The sequence below is a fragment of the Schistocerca americana genome, chromosome 11, assembly GCF_021461395.2.
Source record: "Schistocerca americana isolate TAMUIC-IGC-003095 chromosome 11, iqSchAmer2.1, whole genome shotgun sequence".
Taxonomy (NCBI): Eukaryota; Metazoa; Arthropoda; class Insecta; order Orthoptera; family Acrididae; genus Schistocerca; species Schistocerca americana.
In genome coordinates, this window is record NC_060129.1 from 144,800,274 (window position 1) to 144,823,670 (window position 23,397).

The window sequence follows — 23,397 nt, forward strand, 5'->3', positions numbered from 1 at the left end:
ACTGGTAGCATGCCGCGACAGCGTGGACGTGAACCGTATGTGCAGTTGACGGACTTTGAGCGAGGGCGTATAGTGGGCATGCGGGAGGCCGGGTGGACGTACCGCCGAATTGCTCAACACGTGGGGCGTGAGGTCTCCACAGTACATCGATGTTGTCGCCAGTGGTCGGCGGAAGGTGCACGTGCCCGTCGACCTGGGACCGGACCGCAGCGACGCACGGATGCACGCCAAGACCGTAGGATCCTACGCAGTGCCGTAGGGGACCGCACCGCCACTTCCCAGCAAATTAGGGACACTGTTGCTCCTGGGGTATCGGCGAGGACCATTCGCAACCGTCTCCATGAAGCTGGGCTACGGTCCCGCACACCGTTAGGCCGTCTTCCGCTCACGCCCCAACATCGTGCAGCCCGCCTCCAGCGGTGTCGCGACAGGCGTGAATGGAGGGACGAATGGAGGCGTGTCGTCTTCAGCGATGAGAGTCGCTTCTGCCTTGGTGCCAATGATGGTCGTATGCGTGTTTGGCGCCGTGCAGGTGAGCGCCACAATCAGGACTGCATACGACCGAGGCACACAGGGCCAACACCCGGCATCATGGTGTGGGGAGCGATCTCCTACACTGGCCGTACACCACTGGTGATCGTCGAGGGGACACTGAATAGTGCACGGTACATCCAAACCGTCATCGAACCCATCGTTCTACCATTCCTAGACCGGCAAGGGAACTTGCTGTTCCAACAGGACAATGCACGTCCGCATGTATCCCGTGCCACCCAACGTGCTCTAGAAGGTGTAAGTCAACTACCCTGGCCAGCAAGATCTCCGGATCTGTCCCCCATTGAGCATGTTTGGGACTGGATGAAGCGTCGTCTCACGCGGTCTGCACGTCCAACACGAACGCTGGTCCAACTGAGGCGCCAGGTGGAAATGGCATGGCAAGCCGTTCCACAGGACTACATCCAGCATCTCTACGATCGTCTCCATGGGAGAATAGCAGCCTGCATTGCTGCGAAAGGTGGATATACACTGTACTAGTGCCGACATTGTGCATGCTCTGTTGCCTGTGTCTATGTGCCTGTGTTTCTGTCAGTGTGATCATGTGATGTATCTGACCCCAGGAATGTGTCAATAAAGTTTCCCCTTCTTGGGACAATGAATTCACGGTGTTCTTATTTCAATTTCCAGGAGTGTATATAAAGATCTTGGCAGAAGTTGTGGTTACACTGTCTTCGCCTACGCTGACGGGACGCCTTCTGCGCTGGTTTCACTCCCTGACGTCATTCCTCCCCACGCTTTAGGGTGAGTAGAGCCTCTCCAGCAGTCACTTGTTCAAATGGCTCTGAGGGCTATGGGACTTCACATCTGAGGTCATCAGTCCCCTAGAACTACTTAAACCTAACTAACCTAAGGAGATCACACACATCCGTGCCCGAGGCAGGATTCGAACCTGCGATCGTAGCGCTCGTGCGGTTCCAGACTGAAGCGCCTAGAACCGCTCGGCCACAGAGGCCGCCGCACTCGCTTGTCCAGTGTTTCTTTCTTCAGGTGCCACTCGGCTTTGTGAGGCGATAGTTCGTCTTCAGACTTCAGGCTCGATTAAGCGTGTATGCGGCAGCTGTGTAGTTAGTGGATTAACGCAGTGCAAGACCGTGATACACGCAGCTGTTTTCATTAGCGGCCACGTTTGCAGTCGCGATGTCCAAGTCTTTCAGCCGTCTAGCGTCTCACGCCCCGTACCCATACCACTACTAAGTCACTTTCGACAACTTTTTACTTAATTTTCAAAGCGATATGCTCCGCAGCTGCGATGAATTTTTTAAAAGATTTCTTGAAGCCTTCAGCCGCGCGGGATTAGCCGAGCGGTCTCAGGCGCTGCAGTCATGGACTGTGCGGCTGGTCCCGGCGGAGGTTCGAGTCCTCCCTCGGGCATGGGTGTGTGTGTTTGTCCTTAGGATAATTTAGGTTAAGTAGTGTGTAAGCTTAGCGACTGATGACCTTAGCAGTTAAGTCCTATAAGATTTCACACACATTTGAACATTTGAAGCCTTCAGCTGTCACTCTCTTAATTTCCTGTACTATTGTACGATTTAGGCCTTAGACCATTTTCAAGTATTTTATGGGTGGTTTTTTAACAGCAGATTATGTCACGTACGTCGTTGCTCCTATGGCACCATGTTATGCTCATAAAATAAATCCGAGGTGTTCATGCTATTTTGGGAGCACGCTACTTTCGAGTAATAGCATGAACACCTCGGATTTATTTTATGAGCATAACGTGGTGTCATATGGACAACGACGTACGTGACATAATCTGCTACTAAAAAACCATCCATAAAATACTTGAAAATGGCCTAAGGTCATAATTGTACAATCGTACAGGTAATAAAGAGAATGACAGCTGAAGGCTTCAAGAAATCTTTCAAAAAACTTCTTATATGTTTAAGAGTTGGAAAAAAATGTTTTTGCTTGAGCTCAAAAACACCAGTCACTATAAATTATCATATGTTAGGCTGCATAGAGATCGAATTTAATTTGTATACTCTTTCACTGAAAGATTTTCGTTGACTTGAGTAAAAAATGCATGTGAACTCTCGTCATATAAGAACCTAAGAGCAGTCCAGTTTCGCAAAAACCATCTCACAGCTACGCCTTGACCAAACACTAGATGTGTCATTGTATACTGTATTCTAGGCACTTCCTTCAGTATCAAACTGATTGCAGAAGAGATCAGACAACACAACTGTGAAAAAAGTAACAGCTAAGTTATGAGAAAGATTGTACATCATTTTATACCTGGACAAACATACCAGTGTTTCGGATGTCTACATGTAACTCTAAATTCTAGCTGAAATCACAACCATAGAAGCGTAATTCAAAACAGGAAGTGGAACATGTTCTACCTTCTCCGTACCGCCACTTTGGCTCCATTAAGGAAATAGCATGTCATCAGCTCCAGTGTTATAAACCGCTGCGATTCAGAGGCTACAGGAACATTATTTTGGGCGGTGATCGAATTATCTGAAATCGCTGCAATAGTGCATTAAACATCAACGTCCTGCACAAACAAAGAGGGGTTGCTGCTTCCAGTCAAACCATTCATATGTTGAGACATCGAATTTTCACATAAATTAGCCATCTCCTGACTGGCATTGAGACAAACTTTAGAAGATGGAATCAGTCCATTCTGAATCCTAATAGTAGACTATACGTATTTTTTGACAGTTTTTAATGCTCTGCACTGCAGAAGGAAACAGGTGCCCAAAAGCCTTAGGAAATAATTAAGTGACTCAAATCGTTTTCAGTTTCATAGAAATTTTGGAGTATGTGTGAGGGAGTGAATGTTTGTATTTTGAGCTACGGCAACTGGGTGGGGGGGGGGTGGGGGAGGGGGGATGAACAGAACAAGAGGTAGCACCACATTTGTCAGTAAAATGGAAGCAAGGCTTCACCTAGGCATGTTTTGCTGTTGTTCTGTTGCAGTCTATCAGATACTTGAGAAGGAGTTGCAGTGTGACTGCAGCGGTTATTCTGTGGCAATGTTTGCCATTAAGGCACCATTGACTGTAGCAGCCGAAGACAAGCCCACTGTCTGAACCACCTCCTACAAGGCGACACGCTCAAATAGCTGTCAATGGCAGAGCAAAACAGATTCCAGGTGCAATATGTCATATTCGTAAACAACAGGGAAGTTTGTTTATAGGGCCTCTGTAATGTCCCCACAGCAAATACTCTCTACCACGCACCAATTAATCATTTTCAATCAAGCGATCCACATTCATTCACTTTGGAAAAGTTATCTGATCTGATTTTCTCGTAATATATGCGGCGACAGCTCGTCGACGCCAAAGTATTTTCTAGTGTATTTATTCTTTGAAATAAAAGAGATGCATATATGCATTCTCCATGGTTGAGAGAGTCGTAACTAGGACAGCTTCTGCAGTATCTGTTGAGGGATGACGTGTTTCTGAGAGATACGTGTTCTGCTTTTCTTCTCGCTAAAGCGAGCCAATTAACATTTGTGCCGCTAGCGGTTTGTTTTGATGAGAAAGAGATTGTAAAAGGAAAATAATTAAGGCGTGGAATTACCGGAGATCTGGACATGTAATGGAGATGGATTTAATACACGATTTCCTCCATAAATAAGGTTTGTGACTTTTTTATTCTGGAGTGAATGAACGAATGAGTTTTTTTCTGAATCAATTGTTGATCACGCTGGCCCTGTAATTAGCGGGGAAGTTTCAGCTGTGTCGAAGAGAGCCTGCAATCACTGAGTCTGTGTTACATCGTCCAAAAAGGCTTCGTACACATCTGGAATTCGCAATTTTTCGTAAAAGGAACAAACTGTCTAAACGATTGATTCTCCCGACTGACTGCAGTGTTTAACAGTAATAATAAATGTAAAGATCTCTTACAGCAAGCCAGCCGCTGATTACCAAGACGATCCACATTCATTCACTTTGGAAAAGTTGTCTGATCTGATTTTCTCGTAATATATGCGGCGACAGCTCGTCGACGCCAAAGTATTTTCTAGTGTATTTATTCTTTGAAATAAAAGAGATGCATATATGCATTCTCCATGGTTGAGAGAGTGTCCAAGGAATAGAAAAGCAACTGGAATCACTCAATAGAGGAAAGTCCACTGGACCTGACGGGATACCAATTCGATTCTACACAGAGTACGCGAAAGAACTTGCCCCCCTTCTAACAGCCGTGTACCGCAAGTCTCTAGAGGAACGGAGGGTTCCAAATGATTGGAAAAGAGCACAGATAGTCCCAGTCTTCAAGAAGGGTCGTCGAGCAGATGCGCAAAACTATAGACCTATATCTCTTACGTCGATCTCTTGTAGAATTTTAGAACATGTTTTTTGCTCGCGTATCATGTCATTTCTGGAAACCCAGAATCTACTATGTAGGAATCAACATGGATTCCGGAAACAGCGATCGTGTGAGACCCAAATCGCCTTATTTGTTCATGAGACCCAGAAAATATTAGATACAGGCTCTCAGGTAGATGCTATTTTTCTTGACTTCCGGAAGGCGTTCGATACAGTTCCGCACTGTCGCCTGATAAACAAAGTAAGAGCCTACGGAATATCAGACCAGCTGTGTGGCTGGATTGAAGAGTTTTTAGCAAACAGAACACAGCATGTTGTTATCAATGGAGAGACGTCTACAGACGTTAAAGTAACCTCTGGCGTGCCACAGGGGAGTGTTATGGGACCATTGCTTTTCACAATATATATAAATGACTTAGTAGATAGTGTCGGAAGTTCCATGCGGCTTTTCGCGGATGATGCTGTAGTATACAGAGAAGTTGCTGCATTAGAAAATTGTAGCGAAATACAGGAAGATCTGCAGCGGATAGGGACTTGGTGCAGGGAGTGGCAACTGACCCTTAACATAGACAAATGTAATGTATTGCGAATACATAGAAAGAAGGATCCTTTATTGTATGATTATATGATAGCGGAACAAACACTGGTAGCAGTTACTTCTGTAAAATATCTGGGAGTATGCGTACGGAACGATTTGAAGTGGAATGATCATATAAAATTAATTGTTGGTAAGGCGGGTACCAGGTTGAGATTCATTGGGAGAGTGCTTAGAAAATGTAGTCCATCAACAAAGGAGGTGGCTTACAAAACACTCGTTCGACCTATACTTGAGTATTGCTCATCAGTGTGGGATCCGTACCAGGTCGGGTTGACGGAGGAGATAGAGAAGATCCAAAGAAGAGCGGCGCGTTTCGTCACAGGGTTATTTGGTAACCGTGATAGCGTTACGGAGATGTTTAATAAACTCAAGTGGCAGACTCTGCAAGAGAGGCGCTCTGCATCGCGGTGTAGCTTGCTCGCCAGGTTTCGAGAGGGTGCGTTTCTGGATGAGGTATCGAATATATTGCTTCCCCCTACTTATACTTCCCGAGGAGATCACGAATGTAAAATTAGAGAGATTAGAGCGCGCACGGAGGCTTTCAGACAGTCGTTCTTCCCGCGAACCATACGCGACTGGAACAGGAAAGGGAGGTAATGACAGTGGCACGTAAAGTGCCCTCCGCCACACACCGTTGGGTGGCTTGCGGAGTATCAATGTAGATGTAGATGTAGAAGGACTCCACCAAAGATTCTATTTGGCTGATTCTTTTTATCACTATATCACGTAATGAAATCTTATATTAAAACCTATGCATTGATAAAGGAGAGAAAGAGAGAGAGCGAATGAAAGTAGAGATAATACTAAGAATCCTCCATTAGTCTAATTTTTCGCCTGTCTTGTCACGGATATGCCAAGAACTGGGAGGGCCTTAGTTTACTGTATAGACTTATGTGTGAAGGTGAAGGGATCTTAAAGACAACAGATACACGTCCATGCAGACAAGACATTACACAGAGATAGCGGCTAGCTGCATTGATCATCTTAGATTAAAGAGACGGCAACTTCTTATACGAACATTAAAATGTTAAACACCGTAACTCCGACTTAAGAGCATTTGTGGTCAAGCTAGAGAGGGTTCTTGATTCACTTTATAGGTAGTACCAAAAATTACTTATATGTGCTGACTTCAATATGAATTTTGTTTATGATGGTACAAGACAAAGGATGTTGGTGGATCTCCCAAATTCATATGATCTGATGCAAACTGTGTTTTTTTCCCAACTAGGGTGCAGGGGAACAGTAACACAGCCATAGACAGTATTTTTATTCATTCTTCATTTCTAGATGGGCATTCTGTTAGTAAAAGAGTGAATGGCCTTTCAGACCTTGATGCACAAATTTTAACACTAAAAGGCTTTTGTACTCAAATGTCACACATAATTACAAACTATGTAGAAAAGTTAATCCAACAGCAATAAAGAGTTTTCTAAACTTCGTAAAGGAACAAGAGTGACAGGATGTTTACAGTGCTGAAATACATGACAAATACAGTGCTTTCCTTAACACACTGCTCAAGCTCTTTCAGAGTTGCTTTCCATTAGAACATTCTAAACGGGGTACTAGCAGTAAAAGGCAGCCCGGGTGGCTGCCTAGTGGGAAAAGCATATCACGTAGAATAAAGCGGGAATTACATCAAAATGTTAGAAGTAGTCATAATCAAGCAACAGTAGCCCATTACAAATAATACTGCAATGTGATTAAACCTGTTATTAGAAAGGTAAAGAATATGTGGTATGCAAATAGAGCAGCTAATTTAAAGAATAAAATTAAAACCATATGGTCAGTTGTGAAGGAAGTGTCTGGTCAGCAGCACAAGGTCGACGATATAAAGTCAGTTCGTGGTAAAAATATTTCTGTTACTGATAAATCAGATATATGTACAGTATTTGACATTCATTTTCTGAGCTTTGGTGGTGAATTAAATAAAACTTTAGTTTCTATGGGGAATCATATAACTCTGTTAGCAAATACCTTTCCGAGACTGATGTCTGAAATACTCCTCTGTGATACAGGCAAGGGGGAGACTGAGTGAATAATTAAATCACTGTAGACTAAGGACTCTCATGGTTATGATGGAGTGCCTAGCAGAATATTGAAGTGCTCTGCAGCACATGTTAGCTCTGTATTTAGCCATATTTGTAATTTATCCTCTAGGAATCGTCTGTTTCCCGAACGATTAAAGTACTAAGTACTAAATCCACTTTATGAAAAGGGAGAGAGGGATAATGTAGCCAATTTTAGACCTATTTCTACGCCATCAGTGTTTGATAATGTTATTGAAAAGGCTGTGTATCTAAGGATAATTGATCATTTTATATCATACGATTTGCTATCAAATGTACAGATCGGCTTTAGAAGTCGTTTAATAACTGAAAATGCTATATTCTCTTTTCTCTGTGAGGTACTAGATGGGTTAAACGAAAAGTTTCAAACGCTAGGCCTATTTCTTTATTTAACTAAGGCGTTTGATCGTGTTGATGACAAAATATTGCTCCAGAAGTTGGGCCATTACGGAATATGGGGACTAGCTCACAATTACTTCACATCTTACTTAAGCAACAGACAGCAAAAGGTCATTAATCACAATTTTGAGAATGGCTGTGATGTGGGGTACGGTCAAGTGTGTGGGGGGGGGGGGGCGGCACAAGGACCACTCCTGTTCCTCATTTATATAAATGATACGCCCTCTAGTATTACGGGTAACTCTAAAATATTTCTGTTTGCTGATGACGCTAGCTTGGTAGTAAAGGATGTGTGCAACATTGGCTTGGTTTCAAATAGTTCAGTACGAGACGTAAATTCATGGCTTGTGGAAAATAAACTGAAGCTAAACCACAGTAAGACTCAGTTTTTACAGTTTATAACACAAAATTCAACAAAACCCGACGTTTTAATTTCATAGAATGATTGGTGAAGCTGAACAGTTCAAATTTCTAGGTGTCAGATAGATAGTATGCTGTCGCGGAAAGCCCACATTCGCCATTTTTACTATTCGAACGGTATATGAAATAAGTGACCATTCGACACGAAAATTATTCTACTTTGCTTATTTTCATTCGCTTATGTCGTATGGTATTACATTTTGGGGTAACTCTTCCCGTTCTAAAAGGATATTTTTGGCGGAGAAACGGGCAGTTCGGGCAATAAGTGGTGAAGTTCGAGAACCTCTTGTCGACCGCTGTTCACTAGTATGGGTATTTTGACATTGGCCTCTCAATATATAAATATTCCTTATGGTCATTTCTTGTTAACAATATTACCTTATTCCCAAGAATAAAGCAGCTTTCACTCAGCTAATATCCGGCACAAATCAGACCTGCATTTGGATTGCACCTCCTTAACTCTTATGCAGAAAGATGTGCTGTATACTGCTGCACCCATTTTCAATAAGCTACCACTAGAATTCAAAAATCTTAGCAGTAATCCACGCATTTCAAATCGAAACTGAAGAGTTTCCTCATGGGCCAAACCTAGTCTGTCGAGGAGTTCTTTGAAAAATTAAACTGATTATTATATTATATTGTTGTTTGATTTACATAAACTTATAGCTTGTCTTTTTTAGGTTCATAAACATTTAATTTTTATCTGTTATTACTTATACGTAATAATTGCATGTACTAACACTTTCAATGACCTTGGAGATTTGCTCCTCAATTTGGTCCTAGGGAACTTGGTGCGTAAATAAATATTAAAAAAAAACATGAAGTGAGAGGGATCAGTGGTGTAGTAAAGTAGCAGTGTAGTACCTTCTGGCCTAGTTATTACCATCATTTTGTAAGACTTCATGATAAAACGATACTGCTGTGCATAAATGGTTCAAATGGCTCTGAGCACTATGGGACTTAACATCTTAGGTCATCAGTTCCCTAGAACTTAGAACTACGTAAACCTAACTAACCTAAGGACATCACACACATCCATGGCCGAGGCAGGATTCGAACCTGCGACCGTAGCAGCAGCACGGTTCCGGACTGGAGCGCCTAGAACCGCTCGGCCACAACGGCCGGCTGTGCATAAATAAGTTAAGTAAATAAGGTCTCCCGCAATTATGAGCATCTGTTAGTAGTATGGATTTGAGGTTTCTGGTGCAGTTTTTATGTCAATTTGATATGCAGATTAATTAAATTCATCAATTAATCACTCCCACCCCCACCCAAACCCGCACCTAATCACATCCACCCCTGCCCCCAGATGACATCTCGAGTTTACTCAGCCTAACACAATGAGACCACCAGAGGTATTTGGAATTGATGGGATATTAAAAATGGCTGTGCCTTTTCTGGGGCTCGAACCCTGGTGCTCCTGGACAGAAAGCCCAAGATCACCCCCAAACACCTGGAAACTGCCCAGATGCGGGAGAGGATGGTTAGGTCACGAAACTGATACAAAGATCGATCCTAATTACATTATTAATTACAAAGTTCAGACCTAATTACACAACTATATGCGTAGCGCTACACAAGGACGGAACAAAAGCGCAATACAGTGCGAAAACTGACTATACCATACAACATTTGTTATCCTGCTGCGTAAAAATTTCGCAATACCACTCGAAACTAGCGACAGACACACTCAGACTCTACCCGACACCTAAAAGTTGGTGGGGAAAAGTCTGGGGTGTAAGGTGCTATCTTTATTCATTTTCGTGGGGAGTACTGACGAGATGCTGGTGTTGGACAGAGAGGAGTTTAAAACAGTGCAGAGGGGGTGCGTTCTCCTCCAAAATCAAAGACTCCTCACTTCCCCTCACGCTTCCCCCTCCCTCCCTCCCCCTCTACGATGCTCCGTGGAGCGTCTCGCGCCCCCGCTGCCCGCCCTTTGCTGTTTTTCTGCCGACACGCGTACGGTTGCAGGCCGCACCAGGGGCGATGTGCGGCATGCCTTCAGGCAGTGGTCCTTGGCAACACAAAAGGGAAATTAAGTAGCATAGCCCCCCCTCCCCCCCCCCATCCAGTTGGCCACCAAAGCTCGGCCTTCCACAATCTGCCCGCCACCTTAAGGCGACGCTCCTACGCCAGTAGCCTGTTTAGTCAACTAAACGAGAGGAAGTGAAAGGACGGCTGCCTGCCCAGGAGCAACTTGTTCCTCTGAAAGGGAACGACGGAGCTCCCACATGGCGCCCACCCGCAGGGAGCGGCTGTGTCCAGCGACCACCACAGCAGATATGCGCCTCCTCCCCAACGCCCGCAGCAGTCCACCACTCGGCGATGCTCAACAATTGTATCCGACGTCACCGCATCTATAATCGAGCATCTATTAAAAAAAAGCAAAACACATTTGCGACCGTAATAAATGTCGAAACAACAGTCGCATCTCATTATTTTGTGACGTCCACCGAAGTGTAGCGCTATCAACACAAATGTTCAGCAGAGACACGCCGAGCCTGCGTAAAGCAGTTTCTTCCAGCTTGTTGAACAAATTACGCGACCTCAGAGCGTATGTCGCGTTCAGTGTACGCAAATAAACTCTCACACGCGTGTGTATAACAAACATTTCAGGCAACTTTTCACGCCATCGGCAAACATGTCGGAATAAAAACACATTAACTTGGAGTTTGACAACAAGAAGCTATAATTCAAGAGAACGTAGCTGTTTTGTACACTATGACAGGTACCCTTCTACCAATGTGATGCTATAAAAAGAAGGAACGCTTGTCAAGTATCATTCCGTGGCGCCCTAGCCATGTCTTCCACCCGCTAGGCCGCACGTCATTGATACCAGTTTGACAGGCTAATTAATGTACGGCGACTACCTATAATTTTTTTTTTTTCAACAGTCGGATTACACGCGCCAAGTAGGTCAACCGGGAATCTATGGAGGGAACATGTTCTTCTTTTGGACGAACACTATTGAGAAATGACATCTGAAGTTGACAACTGAGGGATTCAACAATCCACAGCATATACTGTGCGTAAGGACCGCGCTATGAAAAAACACGATCGTCACGCCTATGTCACCATCACCCTGCATAAGAAGCAATCTTGAGTGTACAGGTACACACGGTCGCTGATAGTGTTACGCTTTCAGACGGAAATGCTGTCCGCAATTCAAAATCAAGTCTATCCGTTCTACCACGTACCCAAGTTGTATCATGTAGAGACGTCTTTTAACGATTACAGCTACTGGTGAATCATATTCGTGCCACTCTGGCATCTCGAAACGAGTCACCCATTTTATTTTCGAACCTATCTGCTAAGGATACCACACACCAAGGACTCCAACGCTGTTTTTAGACAGTCCCTGTGCATCTTCTAACTGGTCCTAAGTCTCTGCCCCACCGTCCGTGCAGCTTCCTCCATGTGATTGTCTTAATTTAAGTCTGACCTGTACGGAAGTCGGAGAAAGCTATATCTAAGACCTTCTGGATCCTGTGGGGAAACAGGACGAGCTGAGTTAATGCGACAGGAGCTCGTTTTGACCACTCAGTGGAAATGGCAACATCGTGTCATAGCTGCACCAACCGTGCTATACCATGCCGTCCAACCAGAAAAATAGTGCGTTTGCGCTAGATGTTGGCAGCTGTACTATATTTACAAGCAATTTTGGTACACGGAAGGATAAGTAATGTCGTGATCGCATGTATAGAAGGGCAGAAAGTCGATAAATTGACGGAAAATACGTATAAATTGAGGGGAAATACGCCGACATGCGGGGAAATTGAGGAAGTACTTGCATGTCTTCTGATTGGTGCAGAACAATTATTGTACATGGGAACGAGTATACATCAGCAAGGGAAATGAGGGAAAACGGCGAGATCGAAGCATCGGTAACTGGGGATACATTCTTTTATTTTTCGTCGAGGCAATATTCCGCTCTATGTCTATTGACGTAACAGTGACTCTCGCGAGTTGACTCCTGTCTTTGATGCTTTCCTGGAAAAAAGAGAGCCATATGCCTCTCCACTTACTTGCGTATGCGTTAAAGGATGACAGAGAGTGGATCGAGTGAAAGGGTGAGATTGAGTTGTAGCGAGGTAGCTTTTAACGATACGAGGTGCATTCAAGTTCTAAGGCCTCCGATTTTTTTTCTAATTAACTTCTCACCCGAAATCGATGACACTGGCGTTACTTCTCGACGTAATCGCCCTGCAGACGTACACATTTTTCACAACGCTGACGCCATGATTCCGTGGCAGCGGCGAAGGCGTCTTTAGGAGTCTATTTTGACCACTGGAAAATCGCTGAGGCAATAGCAGCACGGCTGGTGAATGTGCGGCCACGGAGAGTGTCTTTCATTGTTGGAAAAAGCCAAAAGTCACTAGGAGGCAGGTCAGGTGAGTAGGGAGCATGAGGAATCACTTCAAAGTTGTTATCACGAAGAAACTGTTGCGTAACGTTAGCTCGATGTGCGGGTGCGTTGTCTCGGTGAAACAGCACACGCGCAGCCCTTCCCGGACGTTTTTGTTGCAGTGCAGGAAGGAATTTGTTCTCCAAAACATTTTCGTAGGATGCACCTGTTACCGTAGTGCCCTTTGGAACGCAATGGGTAAGGATTACACCCTCGCTGTCCCAGAACATGGACACCATCATTTTTTCAGCACTGGCGGTTACCCGAAATTTTTTTGGTGGGGGTGAATCTGTGTGCTTCCATTGAGCTGACTGGCGCTTTGTTTCTGGACTGAAAAATGGCATCCACGTCTCATCCATTGTCACAGCCGACGAAAAGAAAGTCCCATTCGTGCTGTCGTTGGGCGTCAGCATTGCTCGGCAACGTGCCACACAGGCAGCCGTGTGGTCGTCCGTCAGCATTCGTAGCACCCACCTGGATGACACTTTTCGCATTTTCAGGTCGTCATGCAGGATTGTGTGCACAGAACCCACAGAAATGCCAACTCTGGAGGCGATCTGTTCAACAGTCATTCGGCGATCCCCCAAAACAATTCTCTCCACTTTCTCGATCATGTCGTCAGACCAGCTTGTGCGACCCCGAGGTTGTTTCGGTTTGTCGTCACACGATGTTCTGCCTTCATTAAACTGTCGCACCCACGAATGCACTTTTGACACATCCATAACTCCATCACCACATGTCTCCTTCAACTGTCGATGAATTTCAATTGGTTTCACACCACGCAAATTCAGAAAACGAAAGATTGCACGCTGTTCAAGTAAGGAAAACGTCGCCATTTTAAGTATTTAAAACAGTTATCATTCTCGCCGCTGGCGGTAAAATTCCATCTGCCTTACAGTGCTGCCATCTCTGGGACGTATTGACAATGAACGCGGCCTCATTTTAAAACAATGCGCATGTTTCTATCTCTTTCCAGTCCGGAGAAAAAAAATCGGAGGCCTTAGAACTTGAATGCACCTCGTAACGCGATGTTAACCGAGCGGTCTCAGGCGCCGCAGTCGTGGACTGGGCGGCTGGTCCCGGCGGAGGTTCGAGTCCTCCCTTGGGCATGGGTGTGTATGTGTTTGTCCTTAGGATAATTTAGGTTAAGTAGTGTGTAAGGTTGGGGACTGATGACCTTAGCAGTTAAGTCCCATAAGATTTCACACACATTTTTAATGGTAGAGTGATGATGCATTCTAGAGAGAGGGGGGCATGTCACTGTAGGCAACTTGACCATGTTTTCCATTGTTTTGTCGGGATACATCAGTTGCTGTGACACAATTTGCCTTCAACTCGCACACAGCTGCGTGTTCTGTGTATGACTTAGAGAGCTGCCTATTTGCGATCGTTAGCATCAAACCTCTCGGTCATCAGAGGACTTCCATCCTCTTTCGACACATTCCTCTAGGCGAACGATTTATGCGAGGCACTCAATCCCTCTGCTGGATCTTGGGCGTTAAATCGAGTCTTCAGTTTCGTAACTACGGTGATTCTAATTCAGCCACAGGTGTTTGTGAGTCACTACAATCCCCACGTATACATATGCTTGACAGATGTCCTGTTTGCGGTGTAAACAGGACATGGCGCCTAATTTCAACCACCGCTGCTATGTGTTTGTCGCTTTACTAAAGATCATTTTATACAGGCGAGTCACCTAACGTTACCGCTGGATATATTTCGTAAGCCACATCAAATACTGACGAACCGATTCCACAGACCAAACATGAGGAGAGGGGCTAGGGTAATTGTTTAATACTAACCATACAAAAATGCACGGAAGTATGTTTTTTAACACAAACCTACGTTTTTTTAAATGGAACCCCGTTAGTTTTGTTAGCACATCTGAACATATAAACAAATACGTAATCAGTGCCGTTTGTTGCATTGTAAAACGTTAATTACATCCAGAGATATTGTAACCTGAAGTTGACGCTTGAGTACCACTCCTCCACTGTTCGATCGTGTGTATCGGAGAGCACTGCAACACACATCGCGTTTCTACAGAATGATCTGCCAACGTTTCTCGAAAATGTCCCACTGGAAACGCGTCGACGTATGTGGTATCAGCATGATGGTGCATCTGCACATTCCGCAATTGACACTAGGCTGACCCTTGACAGGATGTTCGACGGGCGTTTCATAGGACGTGGAGGACGCATAAATTGGCCAGCCCGTTCTCCTGATCTTACACCTCTGGATTTCTTTCTGTGGGGTACGTTAAAGGAGAATGTGTACCGTGATGTGCCTACGACCCCAGAGGATATGAAACAACGTACTGTGGCAGCCTGCGGCGACATTACACCAGATGTACTGCGGCGTGTACGACATTCATTACGCCAGAGATTGCAGTTGTATGCAGCAAATGATGGCCACCGCATTGAACATCTATTGGCCTGACATGTCGGGAGACACTCTATTCCACTCCGTAATTGAAAACGGAAACCATGTGTGTACGTGTGCCTCACCCCTCATGGTAATGTACATGTGCGTCAGTGAAAAAGACCAATAAAAAGGTGTTAGCATGTGGACGTAATGTGCTGTTCCAGTCTCTTCTGTACCTAAGGACCATCACCGTTCCATTAAAAAAACTTAGGTTTGTGTTAAAAAACATACTTCCGTGCATTTTTGTATGGTTTGTATTAACCAATTACAGTAGCCCCGCTCCTCACGTTCGGTCTGTGGAATCGGTTCGTCAGTATTTGATGTGGTTTACGAAATATATCCAGCGGCAACGTTAGGTGACTCACCCTGTATATGACTGATGCGAGCATAGTATAAATTGTAATTCGTCATCGGATGTGAATAGTGGGGAGCTATACACCTCAGGAAAGCTATATTGTGCATGTATCACAAGCAATCGATGTTTTAAGGAAGTAGTTTTTCATGTTACAGTTTATCATCATAGTTTACCATAGAGAAACCTGCAAGCGGAATGTATGTCATGCGCTGAAAATATATTTCTTACATTGAGATAGTAACGGTGTTGCATTCCATTCGAGTAATAGATCGGAAACCGCAACGATCTAACATTATAGCGTGTTTAAGTGCAGAACATTGCAGCGTTAGGAGTGCATGTGTTTATGTTCTCTCATACCAATACCCTCTTGGTAATGACCCAAGGCACTAGAACGATAGTTTAGAACTGATAGCGCAGTTGATTTACGTAGAATGCAACATACTCTGTCCGTCTGGAGCTCCGTCATGCATATAAACCACCCGTTTCTTGTTCTTAACCGTCTGTTATATGATCACAACAGTTTCATATCTACTGTACACCGATGAGGGGTGCTAACCTCGTCGACATTCACCCATCTGGAGAAACCTTGTGCTGTTGGATGGGTGTGGGACAGCAGCTACACCCTCGGTTCGCACTGTTCCTGCACGAAATGTGGAACGTGGCGCTCTACTTTGAGCTGCAGGGAGCGGTGCTCAAAGACAATGCGAGGAGATCTTTCGGTCTAACTTCATCCTAAGCAAGGGAGAATTCACTGTAACTCCCATCCACGTAGAGAAAGATCGTAAGTTCCGCACTATGATCCAACTTCAAATGGTTCAAATGGCTCTGAGCACTATGGGACTTGACGTCTGAGGTCATTAGTCCCATAGGACTTAGAACTACTTAAACCTAACTAACCCAAGGACATCACACACATCCATGCCCGAGGCAGGATTCGAACCTGCGACCGTAGCGGCCCCACGGTTCCAGACTGAAGCGCTTAGAACCGCTCGGCCACACCGGCCGGAATGATCGAAGTGCTACAGATATGTAGGTCGCTGTCTGATATACTTCTACATCTACATCTACATTTATACTCCGCAAGCCACCCAACGGTGTGCGGCGGAGGGCACTTTAAGTGCCACTGTCATTACCTCCCTTTCCTGTTCCAGTCGCGTATGGTTCGCGGCAAGAACGACTGTCTGAAAGCCTCTGTGTGCGCTCGAATCTCTCTAATTTTACATTCGTGATCTCCTCGGGAGGTATAAGTAGGGGGAAGCAATATATTCGATACCTCATCCAGAAACGCACCCTCTCGAAACCTGGCGAGCTAGCTACACCGCGATGCAGAGCGCCTCTCGGTGTATGTTCGAGAATTAACGATGAATGGACATACTGCACAGTCATCTACTTACATTCGCGATGGTACTAGCAAAGTAGTGTAGGGACTGTTTAGCGATGATACAGAAATTGGTAAGCATACTGCCACGTCATTGGTCGGTGTTGAAATTACGATAGAATTGCTAAAATTGATCGCACTATCAACTACGATGCTTATTATTACAGTACATCGACGGTGTCTCTTCCATCCCAACAGTCCACGTACGCTGTTGATTACCACATAATGTGATTTAAACCATGCGATGTCTAGTTCCCTTGGGGAGTTAATGGACCGAACGTGTTAATGTCAGTTTAGACCGGAAACGCTTAATTCCCATGTTAGAGCGCATTTTAGTTTCGTCAGTATGTATTGTACTTCCTCTATTCACCGCCAGTTGGCCCAATTGAAGGAAGGTAATGTCGACTTCGGTGCTTGTGTTGACATGCGACTCATTGCTCTACAGTACTAGCATCGAGCACATCAGTACGTAGCATCAACAGGTTAGTGTTCATCACGAACGTGGTTTTGCAGTCAGTGCAATGTTTACAAATGCGGAGTTGGCAGATGCCCATTTGATGTACGGATTAGCATGGGGCAATAGCCGTGGCGTGGTACGTTTGTATCGAGACGGATTTCCAGAACGAAGGTGTCCCGACAGGAAGACGTTCGAAGCAATTGATCGGCGTCTTAGGGAGCACGGAACATTCCAGCCTATGACTCGCGACTGGGGAAAACCTAGAACGACGAGGAAACCTGCAATGGACGAGGCAATTCTTCGTGCATTTGACGATAACTCTAATGTCAGCGTCAGAGAAGTTGCTGCTGTACAAAGTAACGTTGACCACGTCACTGTATGGAGAGTGCTACGGAAGAACCAGTTGTTTCCGTACCATGTACAGCGTGTGCAGGCACTATCAGCAGCTGATTGGCCTCCACGGGTACACTTCTGCGAATGGTTCATCCGACAATGTGTCAATCCTCATTTCAGTGCAAATGTTCTCTTTATGGATGAGGCTTCATTCCGACGTGATCAGATTGTAAATTTTCACAATCAACATGTGTGGGCTGACTAGAATCCGCACGCAATTGTGCAATCACGTCATCAACACAGATTTTCTGTGAACGTTTGGGTAGGTATTGTTGGTGATGTCTCGATTGGGCCCCATGTTCTTCCAGCTACACTCAATGGAGCACGTTATCACGATTTCATATGGGATACTCTACCTGTGCTGCTAGAACATGTGCCTTTACAAGTACGACACAACATGTGGTTCATGCACGATGGAGCTCCTGCACATTTCAGTCGAGGTGTTCGTACGCTTCTCAACAACAGATTCGGTGACCGATGGATTGGTAGAGGCGGGCCAATTCCGTGGCCTCCACGCTCTCCTGACCTCAACCCTCTTTCATTTATGGGGGCATTTGAAAGCTCTTGTCTACGCAACCCCGGTACCAAATGTAAAGACTGCTCGTGCTCGCATTGTGGACGGCTGTGATACAATACGCCATTCTCCAGGGCTGCATCAGCGCATCAGGGATTCCATGCGACGGACGGTGGATGCACGTATCCTCGCTAACGGAGGACATTTTGAACATTTCCTGTAACAAAGTGTTTGAAGTCACGCTGGTACGTTCTGTTGCTGTGTGTTTCCATTCCATGATTAATGTGATTTGAAGAGAAGTAATAAAATGAGCTCTAACATGGAAAGTAAGCGTTTCCGGACACATGTCCAAATAACATATCTTCTTTCTTTGTGTGTGAGGAATGTTTCGTGAAAGTTTGGCCGTAACTTTTTGTAGCACCATATATATATATATACACAGGTGTATATATATATATATATATATATATATATATATATATACAGGGTGTTTCAAAAATGACCGGTATATTTGAAACGGCAATAAAAACTAAACGAGCAGCGAGAGAAATACACCGTTTGTTGCAATATGCTTGGGAGAACAGTACATTTTCAGGCGGACAAACTTTCGAAATTACAGTAGTTACAATTTTCAACAACAGATGGCGCTGCAAGTGATGTGAAAGATATAGAAGACAACGCAGTCTGTGGGTGCGCCATTCTGTACGTCGTCTTTCTGCTGTAAGCGTGTGCTGTTCACAACGTGCAAGTGTGCTGTAGACAACATGGTTTATTCCTTAGAACAGAGGATTTTTCTGGTGTTGGAATTCCACTGCCTAGAACACAGTGTTGTTGCAACAAGACGAAGTTTTCAACGGAGGTTTAATGTAACCAAAGGACCGAAAAGCCATACAATAAAGGATCTGTTTGAAAAATTTCAACGGACTGGGAACTTGACGGATGAACGTGCTGGAAATGTAGGGCGACCACGTACGGCAACCACAGAGGGCAACGCGCAGCTAGTGATCCAACAGCGGCCTCGGGTTTCCGTTCGCCGTGTTGCAGCTGCGGTCCAAATGACGCCAACGTCCACGTATCGTCTCATGCGCCAGAGTTTACACCTCTATCCGTACAAAATTCAAACGCGGCAACCCCTCAGCACCGCTACCGTTGCTGCACGAGAGACATTCGCTAACGATATAGTGCACAGGATTGATGACGGCGATATGCATGTGGGCAGCATTTGGTTTACTGACGAAGCTTATTTTTACCTGGACGGCTTCGTCAATAAACAGAACTGGCGCATATGGGGAACCGAAAAGCCCCATGTTGCAGTCCCACCGTCGCTGCATCCTCAAAAAGTACTGGTCTGGGCCGCCATTTCTTCCAAAGGAATCATTGGCCCATTTTTCAGATCCGAAACGATTACTGCATCACGCTATCTGGACATTCTTCGTGAATTTGTGGCGGTACAAACTGCCTTAGACGACACTGCGAACACCTCGTGGTTTATGCAAGATGGTGCCCGGCCACATCGCACGGCCGACGTCTTTAATTTCCTGAATGAATATTTCGATGATCGTGTGATTGCTTTGGGCTATCCGAAACATACAGGAGGCGGCGTGGATTGGCCTCTCTATTCGCCAGACATGAACCCCTGTGACTTCTTTCTGTGGGGACACGTGAAAGACCAGGTGTACCGCCAGAATCCAGAAACAATTGAACAGCTGAAGCAGTACATCTCATCTGCACGTGAAGCCATTCCGCCAGACATGTTGTCAAAGGTTTCGGGTAATTTCATTCAGAGACTGCGCCATATTATTGCTACGCATGGTGGATATGTGGAAAATATCGTACTATAGAGTTTCCCAGACCGCAGCGCCATCTGTTGTTGGAAATTGTAACTACTGTAATTTCGAAAGTTTGTCTGCCTGAAAATGTACTGTTGTCCCAAGCATATTGCAACAAACGGTGTATTTCTATCGCTGCTCGTTTAGTTTTTATTGCCGTTTCAAATATACCGGTCATTTTTGAAACACCCTGTATATATGGCAGTGCACAAAGCGTGTTACAGTAGAAAAAGAGGTGTAACAAACAACGACATAGGGGCCCTCTCTTGTGACTGATAACATATGGGAGACGGTTCTCGTGCAGTACAGGCGATGAAACTTTACTTCGGCCTGTGGAAGTGACGGCTATCACTGGCCACCTGCTCCAATGCATAAATACCTGCATATTTAATAGGATCGCTGCATATTCTTAGTGCCAGCACGTAGACCGCATTCTTTTTCGATATTTCGGAAGATAGAGAGGTGCGGTAAAAATTGAAAGTCTATCGGATGAAATTAACTGAGCTTTTATAGTTGGATATTTTTCTCTGCTGGATAGTGCAGAACAACGATGACAGAATGTTTGGGTGATAGACGTGAATGGATCCTGAGGGACGTGGATCTGCTTCGATGTTGAGTCTCCCTAATTTTCCCAGCAACAAACACCGCCGTAACTGTTCATGCTATCGTCGTGTTGCAGGAACACGCTTCATTTGACACTGACCTTACAGGTTTCAGACTGTGGTGGATATTGATCTCTCCGACTCCTGGGCAAAATTGCTAAAATTGATACCGCGCTCTGGTGTGTATTACAGTACATCGCTCCGTATCAATGGCGTCTTTCCAATCCCGACCGTCCATTTGATACGCTGCTGATTACCGCATAATGACTGACTGACACCACTCTGTTCAGATGGAGGGAACCTCGACGGAACACTGGATGTCTGCTACTTGTTGTTGTGGAACGTGGGATTAAATATAAAGCTCATCACCTTAATACAGTTGTTCGCAAGCATTCCTCATTGCTACACACTCGTTCTATTTCCATATGCTGCAATACCCTACCCATATCTTTTTTTAAATTTACACTTCTGGCCATTAAAATTGCTACACTAAGAAGAAATGCAGATGATAAACGGGTATTCATTGGACAAGTATATTATACTAGAACTGACATGTTTTTACATTTGCACGCAGTTTGTGTGCATAGATCCTGAGAAATCAGTACCCAGAACAACCACCTCTGGCCGTAATAACGGCCTTGATACGCCTGGGCATTGAGTCAAACAGAGCTCGGATGGCGTGTACAGCTACAGCTGCCCATGCAGCTTCAACACGATACCACAGTTCATTGAGAGTAGTGACTTGCGTATTGTGACGAGCCAGTTGGTCCGCAACCATTGAACAGACGTTTTCAATTGGTGAGATATCTGGAGAGTGTGCTGGCCAGGGCAGCAGTCGAACATTTTCTGTATCCAGAAAGGCCCGTACAGGACCTGCAACATGCGGTCGTGCATTATCCAGCTGAAATGTAGGGTTCTGCAGCGACCGAATGAAGGGAAGAGCCACGGGTCGTAACACATCTGAAATGTAACGTCCACTGTTCAAAGCGCCGTAAATGCGAACAAGACGTGACCGAGACGTGTAACCAATGGCACCCCATACCGTCAAGCCGGGTGATACGCCAGTATGGCGATGACGAATACACGCTTCCAATGTGCCACGATGTCGCCAAACATGGATGCGACCATCGTGATGCTGTAAACAGAACCTGGATTCATCCAAAAAAATGACGTTTTCCATTCGTGCACCCAGGTTCGTCGTCGAGTACACCATCGCAGGCGCTCCTATCTGTGATGCAGCGGTAAGGGTAACCGCAGCCACGGTCTGCGAGCTGATAGTCCGTGCTGCTGCAAACGTCGTCGAACTGTTCTTGCAGATGGTTGTTGTCTTGCAAACGTCCCCATCTGTTGACTCGGGGATCGAGACGTGGCTGCACGATGCGTTACAGCCATGCGGATGAGATGCCTGTAATCTCGACTGATAGTGATACAAGGCCGTCGGGATCCAGCACGGCGTTCCGTATTACCCTCCTGAACCCACCGATTCCATATTCTGCTCACAGTCATTGGACCTCGACCAACGCGAGCAGCAATGTCGCGATACGATAAACCGCAATCGCGATAGGCTACAATCCGACCTTTATCGAAGTCGGAAACGTGATGGTACGCATTTCTCCTCCTTACACGAGGCATCACAACAACGTTTCACCAGGCAACGCCGGTCAACTGCTGTTTGTGTATGAGAAATCGGTTGGAAACTTTCCTCATGTCACCACGTTGTAGGTGTCGGCACCGGCACCAGCCTTGTGTGAATGCTCTGAAAAGCTAAGCATTTGTACATCGCGGCATCTTGTTCCTGTAGATTAAATTTCGCGTCTGTAGCATGTCATCTTTGTGGTGTAGCAATTTTGATGGCCAGTAGTGTATTTCACAAGTGAGAGTCGCGATGGGTAGCCACATGGTCTAAGGCGTCTCGTCACGGTCTGCACTGCTGCCCGTGTCAGAGGTTCGAGTCCTCCCTTGGGCATGGGTATGTGTGTGTTTCATTCTTAACATAAGGTAATTTAAGTTACATTAAGTAGTTTGTACGCTTAGGGACCGATGACCTCAGCAGTTTGGTCCCATAGGACCTTACCACAAATTTCCAACTTCCACAAATAGGACGACAGTACCTCTTTTTATTTGTGCTACCTCACGCATGTTGTGGACAGCACCTTCCCGTGGTGGTCAACCCTGGAATAGTAATCATGTATATGACTGCAAAATGAAGGAACAATGCTTTTCGAAATGGAGGACCGATACATCCGCTACCCTTTCGATAGGTAGATGAGATTAACTGTAATCACCTTCGAAAAGTTGTTGGAAGCGCCCTACAATATCGCAAACTCTTCCAGTTTCCATATGTCGTGATGTCTTCCACATTTTTGTCAGTGACAAACATCACATCTGTGTCTTATTTCTACCATTTGTGTGGTAGCTGTACAGTTTATGCCATTCGATTTTCATTTTCCTGTCAGAGCCAGAGGATCGAAGTGTGTTAGTGACGGTTTTGCAGCAGCTGACATTGGTCTCTAAGTCATGGCAGAAAAAAAAACAAAGTGTATGGCAGTGTACACTGATTGGATGTGTTACAACCGAAAGAAAAAGGAATGTATTAAAGTGCTAATGAAGGAGCAAACAGGGAGTTTCTTGTGTGATTGATAGTCTGTTGGATATGGTCATCCTGCAGTACAGGTGATGAAACTTTACACCAGTCTGTGGAAGCAACTTCGATCACGAACCACCT

The 23,397-nt window shown here is 45.2% G+C and overlaps 1 protein-coding gene across 2 annotated transcripts in view; it reads left to right on the forward strand.

Moving 5' to 3' along the window:
• LOC124553879 (ankyrin repeat and protein kinase domain-containing protein 1-like) overlaps nucleotides 1-23,397 on the forward strand; it is a 111,160-nt gene that overhangs the window by 63,146 nt on the left and 24,617 nt on the right. The window contains exon 1 of one of the 2 annotated variants that reach the window (XM_047127883.1): nucleotides 1,219-1,296. The exons of the other annotated variant lie outside the window; for it this stretch is intronic. The gene's annotated coding sequence lies outside the window, so the exon portion shown is untranslated. Of the gene's footprint in view, nucleotides 1-1,218; nucleotides 1,297-23,397 lie in introns of those variants that run through there. 2 annotated transcript variants of the gene reach the window in all.